At 43.8% G+C, this 13536-nt stretch overlaps 1 protein-coding gene across 4 annotated transcripts in view; it reads left to right on the plus strand.

Moving 5' to 3' along the window:
• Positions 1–13536, plus strand: part of LOC139418451 (seizure protein 6 homolog) — a 200997-nt gene that overhangs the window by 175124 nt on the left and 12337 nt on the right. The gene's annotated exons all lie outside the window — the stretch shown is intronic.

Genomic DNA, 13536 nt, shown 5'->3' on the forward strand with positions numbered 1-13536 from the left:
GGATAGTTGCTTGGCTTTGGAACATTGTTAGTGCATTTAACCCTCTGACACATACTGACACAGGTGTGATCATTCTACGTGGTCCATGCAACATACGCTCAAACCGGTGTGATTAGAACAGTCATTTAGAACGTTCAGTTAAGATAGACACAGCAGTCAGCGTTTGAGCTGGCCACACTGTTTTTACACAGAAACATTTTGCATAAACAGTCTTCACACCGTTATGTCCTCATTGTGAGCAGTTTCGTTTTGGATGCAATGTTCCGACATTCACGGAAGTAGTAACAGCATAATATAACTCTCATCCAGACGGGAAAATGTAGGCTGTATTAGTTGTAGCTCTTACTGAGGAAAGAGTGACCTAACACAAAAGGTCCTATTTAGCTCTTGACTGACAGAAACCATAATATGAATTAGTTAACAGCAATTAGTATTTACAATTCATCACGTGTGAGCTCACCAGTGGTCGACATAATTAAAACACTTTCAAAAAATTTACAAGTAATCCGACAATGGGTAGTTTGTGCGCGCTGCCGTGTTTGTTTTGTCACCTCAACCAAATTTAAGAGTTTGATGATGAGTTTGGTCTGTTTGCAGTATGTATGTTGAAGGGAGTTGTGTCGTCTACCATCATTCACTTCCATCATTCACTTACGGAAGTTAACTTGAAAGACTAATGAACCATCCCTTCACATCTTTGGTCTGACGTTTACGTGACAACAGAATGCATTGTATGATGTCAACAAGCATGGCCCCACCCATTGCTGGCAATTAGCTTAGCATTACCTCATCATAATCAGAACAACCTTCAAAAAAGTACATCACAACTTTTCAAAATGCACATCATTTGTGTCCATCACAATCTATTCAAGAATCAGAATGCATTATTTGTCACCAGAACTTGAAAACGTGGGCCTCCCGGGTGGCATAGTGGTTAAGGGCGCTGTACTGCAGCGCCAGCTGTGCCATCAGAGTCGCTGGGTTCGTGCCCAGGCTCTGTCGTAACCGGCCGCGACCGGGAGGTTCGTGGGGCGACACACAATTGGCCTAGCGTCGTCCGGGTTAGGGAGGGATTGGTCGGTAGGGATATCCTTGTCTCATCGCGCACCAGCGACTCCTGTGGCGGGCCGGGCGCAGTGCGCGCCAGCCAAGGTTGCCAGGTGCACGGTGTAGCCTCCGACACATTAGTGCGGCTGGCTTCCAGGTTGGATGCGCGCTGTGTTAAGAAGCAGTATGGCTGGTTGGTTGTGTATCGGAGGACGCATGACATTCAGCCTTCGTCTCTCCCGAGCCCGTACGGGAGTTGTAGCAATGAGACAAGATAGTAGCTACTACAACAATTGGATACCACGAAATTGGGGAGAAAAAGGGGTCAAATTCAACTTGAAAACGTGAATAAAACAGTAAATACAGTTTGCTCCATACGTACAAAGGGTGTGCTGCAGTGAAAAAGACAACAGGATATACAGAACAAGCTAACACAATAAGGCACTTACTTTGCACACATGTCCAAAGTTATTAGTAGTAAAGACAACAACAATGAAGGCAATGCAAGCGCCAGACAGAAAATGTGCCAGAGGGAAAATGTTTGCGCAAGTTCTTTTCTGGCAATAGATACACAAATGTCTGCATACTTGATCTGGGGAAATACTGGGGAAGTGCTTGGGCTCTGTCAAAGAGAAACATTTGTCCGGCTCAGTAATGCCTCAAATGTAAATTGTACGCAATGTGCTACTTCTATGTGAATTAATGAGGAGGCAGACACACCTTAATTCAAATAGTTGCTAGAAAATAAAAATAAAAGTTTTTATTGATAAGTTGAAACAGCCTATAGATAATTATCAGCAAGCGTGCCTTGGTTTGAGAGCAGCATGCATTAACTGTTATGTAACATTCACATTTTGGAACAGTGAGTGCATTCTGACATCACACGCATAAATAAACTCACTCTGGCTCGACAGTTAGAGATATTTGGAACTCCCATGTGAATAGGTTAAGTAACTTGACAAAAAATATAACATTATTTTCATTGTATTTCATTACATGACGGTGGTCATCAATGTTTTCTGAGTCTCTGATCACTTTCTGAGTCAAAATACAAACATGACATAAACTTAAGCCTATGCAACATTAACCCGTTAAAAAAAGTACTGTTGCCATGAGGTTTGTGCAGTAGGCTATAGGCTATTGCCAATGCATTGTTGTTCACAACATTTAAAAAATATATACACTACCATTCAAAAGTCTGGGGTCACTTAGAATTGTCCTTGTTTTTTAAAGAAAAGCACATTCTTTGTCCATTAAAATAACATCAAATTGATCAGAAATACAGTGTAGACATTGTTAATGTTGTAAATGACTATTGTAGCTGGAAACGGCAGATTTTTAATGGAATATCTACATATATCTACATACAGACAGAGGCCCATTATCAGTTATCAGGCGTACAGAGGCCCATTATCAGCAACCATCACTCCTGTGTTAGCTAATCCAAGTTTATAATTTTAAAAGACTAATTGATCATTAGAAAACCCTTTTGCAATTATGTTAGCACAGCTGAAAACTGTAGTGCTGATTAAAGAAGCAATAAAAACTGGCCTTCTTTAGATTAGTTGAGTATCTGGAGCATCAGCATTTGTGGGTTCGATTACAGGCTCAAAATGGCCAGATGCAAAGACCTTTCTTCTGAAACTCGTCAGTCTATTCTTCTGAGAAATGAAGGCTATTCCATGCGAGAAATCGCCAAGAAACTGAAGATCTCGTACAACGCTGTGTACTACTCCCTTCACAGAACAGCGCAACTGGCTCTAACCAGAATAGAAAGAGGAGTGGGAGGCCCCGGTGCACAGCTGAGCAAGAGGACAAGTACATTAGAGTGTCTAGTTAGAGAAACAGACGCCTCACAAGTCCTCGACTGGCAGCTTCATTAAATAGTACCGGCAAAGCACCAATCTCAACGTCAACAGTGAAGAGGCAATTCCGGGATGCTGGCTTTCTCACAGTAAGAACTTTCCTTTTTGCCTGCTACGTTACAGCAAACACGGTAATCTGAGCCATCCGATTAGCCAAAGGTAGACCTAAGTTTACATACACCTTAGCCAAATACATTTAAACTCAGTTTTTCATAATTCCTGACATTTAATCCTAGTAAAATTTCCCTGTCTAAGGTCAGCTAGGATCAGCACTTTATTTTAAGAATGTGAAATGTCAGAATAATAGTAGAGAGAATGATTTATTTCAGCTTTTACTTCTTTCATCACATTCCCAGTGGGTCAGAAGTTTACATACACTCAATGAGTATTTGGTAGCATTGCCTTTAAATTGTTTAACTTGGGTCAAACATTTCGGGTAGCCTTCCACAAGCTTCCCACAATAAATTGGGTGAATTTTGTCCCATTCCTCCTGACAGAGCCGGTGCAACTGAGTCAGGTTTGTAGGCCTCCTTGCTCGCACATGCTTTTTCAGTTCTGCCAACAAATTGTCTATAGGGTTGAAGTCAGTGCTTTATGATGGCCACTCCAATACCTTGACTTTGTTGTCCTTAAGCCATTTTGCCACAACTTTGAAAGTATGCCTGGGGTCATTGTCCATTTGGAAGACCCATTTGTGACCAAGCTTTAACTTCCTGACTGATGTCTTGAGATGTTGCTTCAATATATCCACATAATTGTCATCTATTTTGTGAAGTGCACCAGTCCCTCCTGCAGCAAAGCACCCTCATAACATGTTGCTGCCACCCCCATGCTTCACGGTTAGGATGGTGTTCTTTGGCTTGCAAGCCTCCCCCTTTTACCTCCAAACATAACGATGGTCATTATGGCCAAGCAGTTCTATTTTTGTTTTATCAGACCAGAGGACATTTCTCCAAAAAGTACAATCTTTGTCCTCATGTGCAGTTGCAAACCGTAGTCTGGGTTTTTTATGGCGGTTTTGGGGGAGTGGCTTCTTCCTTGCTGAGTGGCCTTTCAGGTTATGTCGATATAGGACTCGTTTTACTGTGGTTGTACATACTTTTGTACCTGTTTCCTCCAGCATCTTCACAAGGTCCTTTGTTGTTGTCTGGGATTTATTTGCACTTTTCGCACCAAAGTACGTTCATCTCTATGAGACAGAATGCGTCTCCTCCCTAGTATGACAGCTGAGTGATCCCATGATGTTTATACTTGCGTACTATTGTTTGTACAGATGAATGTGGTACCTTCAGGCATTTGGAAATTGCTCCCAAGGATGAACCATACTTGTGGAGGTCCACAATTTTTTTTCTGAGGTCTTGGCTGATTTCTTTTGATTTCCCCATGATGTGAAGCATCAAGAGTTTGAAGGTAGGCCTTAAAATACATCCACAGGTACACCTCCAATTGATTCAAATGAGGTCAATTAGCCTATCAGAAACGTTAAGAAAAAAGTATATTTTGTGGGAATTTCAGTACTTCAGCACTACGTTTCCTACAGCTTTTCTCTTGGTGCTATTTAAAGTTGTTCTCAAATTGTTCCGGAAACATTAATAAAACTTTCCATAAACAACACAAGAAAACCTTAGTAATGTTCAGAAAATACATTCCACAAATACATTCCATTCTCAGTGTCAACAAAACTCTATCGTCTGTTTGTTCAGGTGTGTTGGCCTCATCCACTAATTGGCCACAGTTGATCTTAATGAGTGTTTGTTTCCTTAGAAATGGGATCTGTTTGAATAGAGTAAAATAATCAGGTTTTTATGTGTAAAAAAAAACCTTGCCACATTCTGGTGGCGCAGTGGAGTAATTCCATGGATAGAGAACAGAAGATTACAGGTTTGAATCTCAGTGATGTTGTGTCACAATAATGTGTTCTATCCGTTCTTGGAGTTCAAAAACGTTAACCCAAAATAAGCTAGCAGTCTTCCTAAAAGTATTTTTTTTAATTCTTGTGAAAGTTTTAAGGAAGTTATTTAAAAAAAACTCAAAATGACCTATAATTTTGGTTTTCAGAGCGTTAATAAAACCACCCAGAAAGCCTTTAAAGGTACTGGAGTAAAATATTCTCAGAATCTCCCTGCAACATAAAAAGAAACGTTCACACAACAGGTGAAATTTCCACTTCCGTTTTCAGAACGTTTCAAAACTTGTTTTACCGGTCAGGAAGCTAATGGCTTCCCAGAACCAATGTGAAACCAAACATTGCTGGATGCAGTTCAAGCCAACCTTACGTCATTTAAGGTCACAACTTGGTTTTCTTCTTTTATGAAAAACATAAAGAGTAGATGTCAAGTCCTGCTACTGAGTCTTTTTCACTCGCACACAAAAATGTGCACACTCATGGACACACTCTCAAACACAGGCAAAGGGATGCTGCAAGTACACAAGGTAAAATCTCAGATTGTAGAACTATCCTAAAGGGAGAGCATTGCTACTGATGTTGAAATCTATGTTTTCGTCCATTGTATTGAATATTCAGCACAGCTTCCAGCACACTCTCTGACCAGATTAGCCACTAAGCCTCCATGCTCTCCCTTTCCCCAGTGTGTGTCTCAGAGTTGGCTTTGAAATGAATATGCTCTGGCAGTGAGACCACTCTGAGCCACTTACCCAGCCCTCTCAACAATGTTAATTCACCACTTAAACACACACACACACACACACACACACACACACACACACACACACACACACACACACACACACTTGCAGCACTTTCAATAGGCCTGGGCCCCTCCAATAGTCTCTGGTGCTCTGTACATCTTCCTCTGCTGTCTGTTCAGAGCTTTCTGCCAAGGGGATGGACAAGTTTAGTTGGACCCGATCAGAGAGCCTGCCTCACTCATCTTATACTGTATACAGTGTGTGTGTGTGTGTGTGTGTGTGTGTGTGTGTGTGTGTGTGTGTGTGTGTGTGTGTGTGTGTGTGTGTGTGTGTGTGTGTGTGTGTGTGTGTGTGTGTGTGTGTGTGTGTGCGTGTGTAATGTTTAGTATGGGTTTCATACGCTAGCGTCACACTCTAGTTGTTTCAACTAAATATAATTAAATAACTGGTTCCACAGCCTTTTTATTATTTATTATTACTTTTCGGTCAAAATGTTACATGAACTTAACATTTTTTTGTTGGACCCAACATGAGAAAACATACACTGCTCAAAAAAATTAAGGGAACACTTAAACAACACAATGTAACTCCAAGTCAATCACACGTCTGTGAAATCAAACTGTCCACTTAGGAAGCAACACTGATTGACAATAATTTTCACATGCTGTTGTTCAAATGGAACAGACACCAGGTGGAAATTATAGGCAATTAGCAAGACACCCCCAATAAAGGAGTGGTTCTGCAGGTGGTGACCACAGACCGCTTCTCAGTTCCTATGCTTCAATGCGAGCTGTGGCAAGAAGGTTTGCTGTGTCTGTCAGCGTAGTGTCCAGAGCATGGAGGCGCTACCAGGAGACAGGCCAGTACATCAGGAGACGTGGAGGAGGCCGTATGAGGGCAACAACCTAGCAGCCTGACCGCTACCTCCACCTTTGTGCGAGGAGCACTGCCAGAGCCCTGCAAAATGACCTCCAGCAGGCCACAAATGTGCATGTGTCTGCTCAAACGGTCAGAAACAGACTCCATGAGGGTGGTATGAGGGCCCGACGTCCACAGGTGGGGGTTGTGCTTACAGCCCAACACCGTGCAGGACGTTTGGCATTTGTCAGAGAACACCAAGATTGGCAAATTCGCCAATGGCGCCCTGTGCTCTTCACAGATGAAAGCCGGTTCACACTGAGCACATGTGACAGACGTGACAGAGTCTGGAGACGCCGTGGAGAACGTTCTGCTGCCTGCAACAACCTCCAGCATGACCGGTTTGGCGGTGGGTCAGTCATGGTGTGGGGTGGCATTTCTTTGGGGGGCCTCCATGTGCTCGCCAGAGGTAGCCTGACTGCCATTAGGTACCGAGATGAGATCCTCAGACCCCTTGTGAGACCATATTCTTGTGCGGTTGGCCCTGGGTTCCTCCTAATGCAAGACAATGCTAGACCTCATGTGGCTGGAGTGTGTCAGCAGTTCCTGCAAGAGGAAGGCATTGATGCTATGGACTGGCCCATCCGTTCCCCAGACCTGAATCCAATTGAGCACATCTGGGACATCATGTCTCGCTCCATCCACCAACGCCACGTTGCACCACAGACTGTCCAGGAGTTGGCGGATGCTTTAGTCCAGGTCTGGGAGGAGATCCCTCAGGAGACCATCCGCCACCTCATCAAGAGCATGCCCAGGCGTTGTAGGAAGGACATACAGGCACGTGGAGGCCACACACACTACTGAGCCCCATTTTGACTTGTTTAAAGGACATTACATCAAAGTTGGATCAGCCTATAGTGTGGTTTTCCACTTTAATTTTGAGTGTGACTCCAAATCCAGACCCTCCATGGGTTGATAAATTTGATTTCCATTGATCATTTTTGTGTGATTTTGTTGTCAGCACATTCAACTATGTAAAGAAAAAAGTATTTAATAAGAATATTTCATTCATTCAGATCTAGGATGTGTTATTTTAGTGTTCCCTTTATTTTTTTGAGCAGTGTAGATAACATTCAGTCAACTTAAAATGATGTTTTTGCTCAATTTGTCTCATATGTTCATTCAACTAGAAACTATTATTTTGCCATCTTACCTAAAATAAAAAAAGGCTGTGGAACTAGTTACACACAACAGTGCTTTTAACATACATTGTTTTCAACTTACATATTTGGCACACATACATACCCCCAAGCCATAAGACTGCTGAACAGTTAGTCAAATGGCTACCTGGACTATTTACCTTGACCCCCTTTCTAATGTATTTATCTTAATTGATTTGCTTTGACTCCCTTACACTGGCTCTATGCACACTCACTAGACTCCACTCACACGTACTACACTAACTCTCCAACACGCACACATTTACACAGACACACTACATACGCTCACACACACACACATACACAAGCACACACATTGACACCACACAAACACACTCACACATAGACACACTTGACACATGCTGCTGCAACTCTGTTTAGTATCCTGATTGACAAGTCACTTTTACCCCTACCCACATGTACAAACTGTTCTACCTCAATTACCTCAACTACCTCGCACATTGACTCGGTACTGGTACTCCTTGTATACAGCCTCGTTATTGTTTTTATTGTATTACTATTTCCTTTAGCAAATATTTGTCTTACTTTTTAACTCTGGACTGTTGAGAATGGCCTCGTAAGTATGCATTTCACTGTAAAGTCCTGTTGTATTTGGTTCATGTGACCACTAAATATTTATTTGATTGTACATTTTCATTCATACAGTAATTGCTAATCAACATTTCCTCACCTGGGATCACAACCTCTTGGTTCACAGCATGCTGAGCTTCCTGCTACACCACCATGTCCAGGTCAATGACCAATTTCACCTGTATTGCTACACTTTGCACTTCAAAGTAAATCTCAGCTATGTTAAAAGTACACTCAAGGAAAACTATTTTATTTATCATAGTGATTAAGGAGTAACTTGAAAATATTCCCCACCAACATTAGACAACTATACAGAAAAACCTCAAATTGCTGAACTAAGTAAATCAAATCAATTATGAAAAAATTGTCAGATTGACTGATAATTGGCACCGACATGGTGGCATAGCCATGGCATGAACCAAGAGGTTGTGAGTTCAAATCCCAGGTCCGGACCTGTTGAATAATAACTGCTGTATAAATTAACATGCACAGTCAATGAGTGTTAAATATTTGAGTTGAAAACATTGTATTTTCAAAGCACTGTGTGTGTAACTAGTTCCACAGCCTTTTTTATTTTAGGTAAGATGGCAAAATAATAATTTGTAGTTGAATTAACATATGAGACAAATTGAGAAAACACATCATTTTTGCATACGCTTTCTCATGTTGGAGCGAGGTTTGGTCCAACTAAAAATGTTAAGTACCGGTAACACTGACTGAAAAGTTGAGTTAACCAAAAAAAGGCTGTGGAACCAGTCACTTAATAATAATTTGTTGAAACAACTAGATTTGTGAATTTTACTTTTATTTTTTACAGTGCATGCTGTACACAGAGTATATAGCAGTTTAACTCCCATGAGAGTGTGCACTGTACATATTTCTTCTCATCAGATGTGAAGCATGTTTTTGCCTGAAGCAGTAGCAGAGGCAAAAGCTTTGAAAGGTTAACGTTAAAGCATGGAGGAATACTTCATGTTCTTCACAGGGTTGAATCACTGCAAACACGGAGGACATGAAGTCAAGTCGCTACTCAAACACATGAATGGGCTGATGCAGTGCCTGCCTGTCGCCAGCAGATTACTCAGGCAGATATACAGTCATTTCCTGTCCTGATTGATATCTGCTTGTTTGTTATCGTCTGCCTATCCATTGTTCCATCATTATGTTATAGCATTAGGGTAATAGATGACATGTCACTCCCAATGTTGGAACAAGTACAAGACGTCCCGCTATGACCTCCGCACAGTCAACAAACGAGCAAAAGGAAAATATAGGACTACGGTGGAATCGTAATACACAGGCTCCGACGCCCTCCGCATGTGGCAAAGGCTACAGTCCATTATGGATACAAAGGCAGATCTGGCCGTGACATTCCCAACGATGCCTCTCTACCAGACAAACTCGATGCATTTTATGCACACTTTGACAATAGCAACACCCTGCTGTGCGTGAGGGCCCCTACGGACCCAGAGGACTGTCTGTTCCCTGAGGCCGACGTGAGTAAGGTCTATAATCAGGTCAACATCTGCAAGGCCGTGGGGCCGGACAGTATTCCAGGGCGCGTTCTCAGAGCACTCACAGATCAGCTGGCAGGCAAATTCACGGTCATTGTCAACCTCTCATTGTCTCAGTCTGTACTACCACCATTTATGTTCTTAAGAACTCTAAGGGACTTACATTCAGCCGCAAGAGCATTAGTGAGGTCGGGCGCTGATGTTGGGCGATTGGGCCTGGCTTGCAGTCGGCATTCTAATTCATTCCAAAGGTGTTCGATGGGGTTGAGGTCAGGGCCCTGTGCAGGCCAGTCAAGTTCTTCCACACCAATCTCAAAAGGCCATTTCTGTATGGATCTCGCTTTGGGCAGGGGGGTATTGTCATCCTGAAATAGAAAAATGGCCTTCTCCAAACAAAATAGAAATCCATTTCATGAAGCTCCCGATGAACAGTTCTTGTGCTGACGTTGCTTCCAGAGGCAGTTTGGAACTCGGTAGTGAGTGTCGCAACCGAGGACCGACGTTTTTTACACGCTATGTGCTTCAGCACTCTGTAGTCCTGTTCTGTGAGTTTGATTGTGTTTTACCTTTCAAATTGATGTTGATTGCTGCATTGTTGGGTTTTAGAGCTTGCAAGAAAGGTATTTCACTTGACTTGTGCATGTGACATTGAAACTTGATTCAACTACATATTCTTATTTAGTGAGTGGAAATTGTATTGAAAGATGTTGAAAAATGGTTAAAAGACACAACGCTGGTCCCTGAAGTTTCCTCAAAGAGAGACAGAGAGAGAGAGAGAGAGAGCTGATAGAGAGGTGAAACAGATGGAAGGACTGTGGCCTCCTCCTCTCAGGATCAGTCTTACCCAGCATCCTCCCTGTTGGGCAGAGTGAACCTCACGCCCCTCACAGCCCTTCACAGAACCAAAACTCTCCAATTTGTCAACTGGCATATGGAACATTATCAGTGAGGCACATCAAATGAGAGCCACAGATGGAGGGGAATGATAGCGGCAGGGTGTGCCAATGACACACAGGGGTTTAATTGAGGGGCTTTGGGGTTTAAATCACATTTCAGATAGTTTAGTTAGGGGTCAATGCTACTCGTGAGCACCTCAAACAGTAGACATTTGTCTGGCTAAGGTACTGTTTTAGAGCATTGAAAAAATTCACTAATTATTTTGTTTGAATAAGGATGTGAGAATCTTTACAGAGAGTTTACTGACTGATGAAGTTCCCTGGGTTTTGAATATCAATACCATTCTTAGCCACATAACCTTCCATTAAATTGACCCTGCCCTACGCAACTCCAGCTAAGCTCCAACTTAGTCAGGAATAGCCTACATGGCAAAAACCCACTGCTTTCCTGACCCCGCAAGACCCACCACCACGCTGTTGGCCATTTATCTGAAATGAGTTCGCTGCTCTTGTCTCGTTCAGGGAGTCCCAGTGCGCTCACTGTTTTAGAGAGAGAGAGAGAGAGAGGGGGGTGGGGGGGTAGAGAGAGAGAGAGAGAGGGGGGTAGAGAGAGAGAGAGAGAGAGAGTGGGGGTGGGGAGAGAGGAGGGTAGAGAGAGATATGTGGGGAGAGAGGAGGAGGAGAGAGGGAGAGAGAAAGTGGGGGTGGGGAGAGAGGAGGAGGAGGAGAGAGGGAGAGAGAAAGTGGGGGTGGGGAGAGAGGAGGAGGAGGAGAGAGAGAGAAAGTGGGGGTGGGGAGAGAGGAGGAGGAGGAGAGAGAGAGAGTGGGGGTGGGGAGAGAGGAGGAGGAGAGAGAGTGCATGTAAGTGAGTGGGGGCACCTGTGTGTGTAGCAGGAAGGGAGAGGCCTCATTATAAGGGTGGTCAAACACTTTTCCCTGTTAATGAGAATGCTTTCACTCTTCTACTATCATTCATCACTGTGCCTGTGCTCGCAATTACTGAGGAACAGTGTGCATAATGAGGACTGATTAATTAATTTAGGCCAAACTAGGAGGGCTGGCTCACTTCTCATTAAGACAGCACACTTGGGGCACGGGCAGGCGGCAGCACAGGTGACAGTCATGCACACCTGCCTGTGACTCACACCGCTGGGTACAAAATGGCATGTCTAGGTTAGAGGCCAGATGAAGATGTAAGTGTTGTAACAACCTCCATCCATACTGCTTATGTCACTCTGACAAACACTTGGTTTGTCTCTTCCAATTAGATATTCTGTGTTGACTCTGCCATGCAGGAACAGTATTTCAATTGGTAAGACCCAGAGTGGCTCTCTCTCTGGTAACAGTAACAGAAGCAGACCTCTGACTCTCAGGGCACCTTGGGTCCAGAGACTCATTCAGTGGAAGCTCTGGGACTTACATGTTTAATACTGACACAATAACTGGCTTGTACATCAGTTTACCTACTGTCAGTGCAATAAGTTATAGTCATCGTAGAGAGATGTATCTAGGCTGAGATGTACCTCTCCAGGCTGGCAGAGTGCCTGTGCGCAGGGCAGCGTGGTGTGAGCGATGCCCCCAGGGGCACAGGGATTTGGCAGGATTGTCATTAATAAGACATTTTTCAAAAGCCCCCTAACCCGGGCACCAAGCCAAAGCCCTGGCCTTTAAAAACAAATACTTAACTTTCTAATTAAAAAGAGAAAGCTAAACAAACGGGAAAACCTCATTCTGCTTAATTGTTTTGAAAGAACTAAAGTCCTGGTAAAGCCGGGTGGGAACGAAGAGATTGAATTGTGCTGTGTCTACCTACCATCTCAGATGTGTTCACCGTGTCCAGAACAGCCAAGGAGGCTCTGCCAGCCATGACCAGTTTCTCCATTAAGTCTGAGACAGGAACTAACAATGGAATGGGTGCGTGCTGGCTCTCTGCTCAGAAAGTGTCCCAGTCTCTCAGCCCAGTGCCCTAGCGCCAGCGTGCAACGGGGCCAGCCCAGCACACAGCCTTCCTTACTCTCACAAGACTCTTCCACTGAGAGAGCTACTCCATGGATCCACAGATACTTCTAGAGACAATTTCAACACTCTTCACTGGATGCTGCTGGCTGGGTAGCATCCCAGCATTCAATCCCTGAGAGCAATCACAATTACCTGTACATGTGTTTGAAATTAGCGAACGTGTGTGTGTGTGTGTGTCCGTGTGTGTGCGCGTGTGCGTGTGTGTGTGTGTGTGGGCATGCGTGTGTGTGTGTGGGCATGCGTGTATGTGTGTTTGTGCTTGTAAGTGTCCAACATTTCTGGGGAGCTACAGCAACAGCTGCCCACAGGCTTACTCCATAATTGCCCGAGGCGCAACCTCAACAATGTGTTGTTGACAGCATAGCATCACATCCCATCACTCTCTGGCTGTCCATCTTCATGCATCTACTTCTGCTTGTGGAGCTGACAGTGCAACATGGGGTCTTTCAGCTTCGGGACCAACACCATTCAAGGTGCATGTGTAATTGTCTCCATGTTGGTTGGTGCATGATGTTGTTTCCCCATGAGGATTTGGATCAGTGGACTTAAACACTGGCTTAATCAGGCAGTTGATCCATGTCAAACCTGTCTATTGCACAGCCTGTCATTCCTATCCATCCTACAGGCGTTTGTGTTGGAGTGTCTCGCTCCAGGGTTTTAGTGGGAAAATGGAGGTCTAATTTGATTTCTTGCCCGTCCTGCAGACTAGAGGGAGTATTTGTCAGGCTTCACCTCGTTTGGCTCTCATCGCCGTCTTTGCCAACCCTGATTTGTATTCTGGAGTTGTAGCCCCGAGTTAGTTAAGCCCAAATCTGTCCACAGGCATACTTGGTAGACACGTGGTGGCATGGGCTGCCTTTCTGCTAATGTCTGCCTA

This window comes from Oncorhynchus clarkii, chromosome 10 (assembly GCF_045791955.1).
Source record: "Oncorhynchus clarkii lewisi isolate Uvic-CL-2024 chromosome 10, UVic_Ocla_1.0, whole genome shotgun sequence".
In the NCBI taxonomy this organism is placed as follows: Eukaryota; Metazoa; Chordata; class Actinopteri; order Salmoniformes; family Salmonidae; genus Oncorhynchus; species Oncorhynchus clarkii.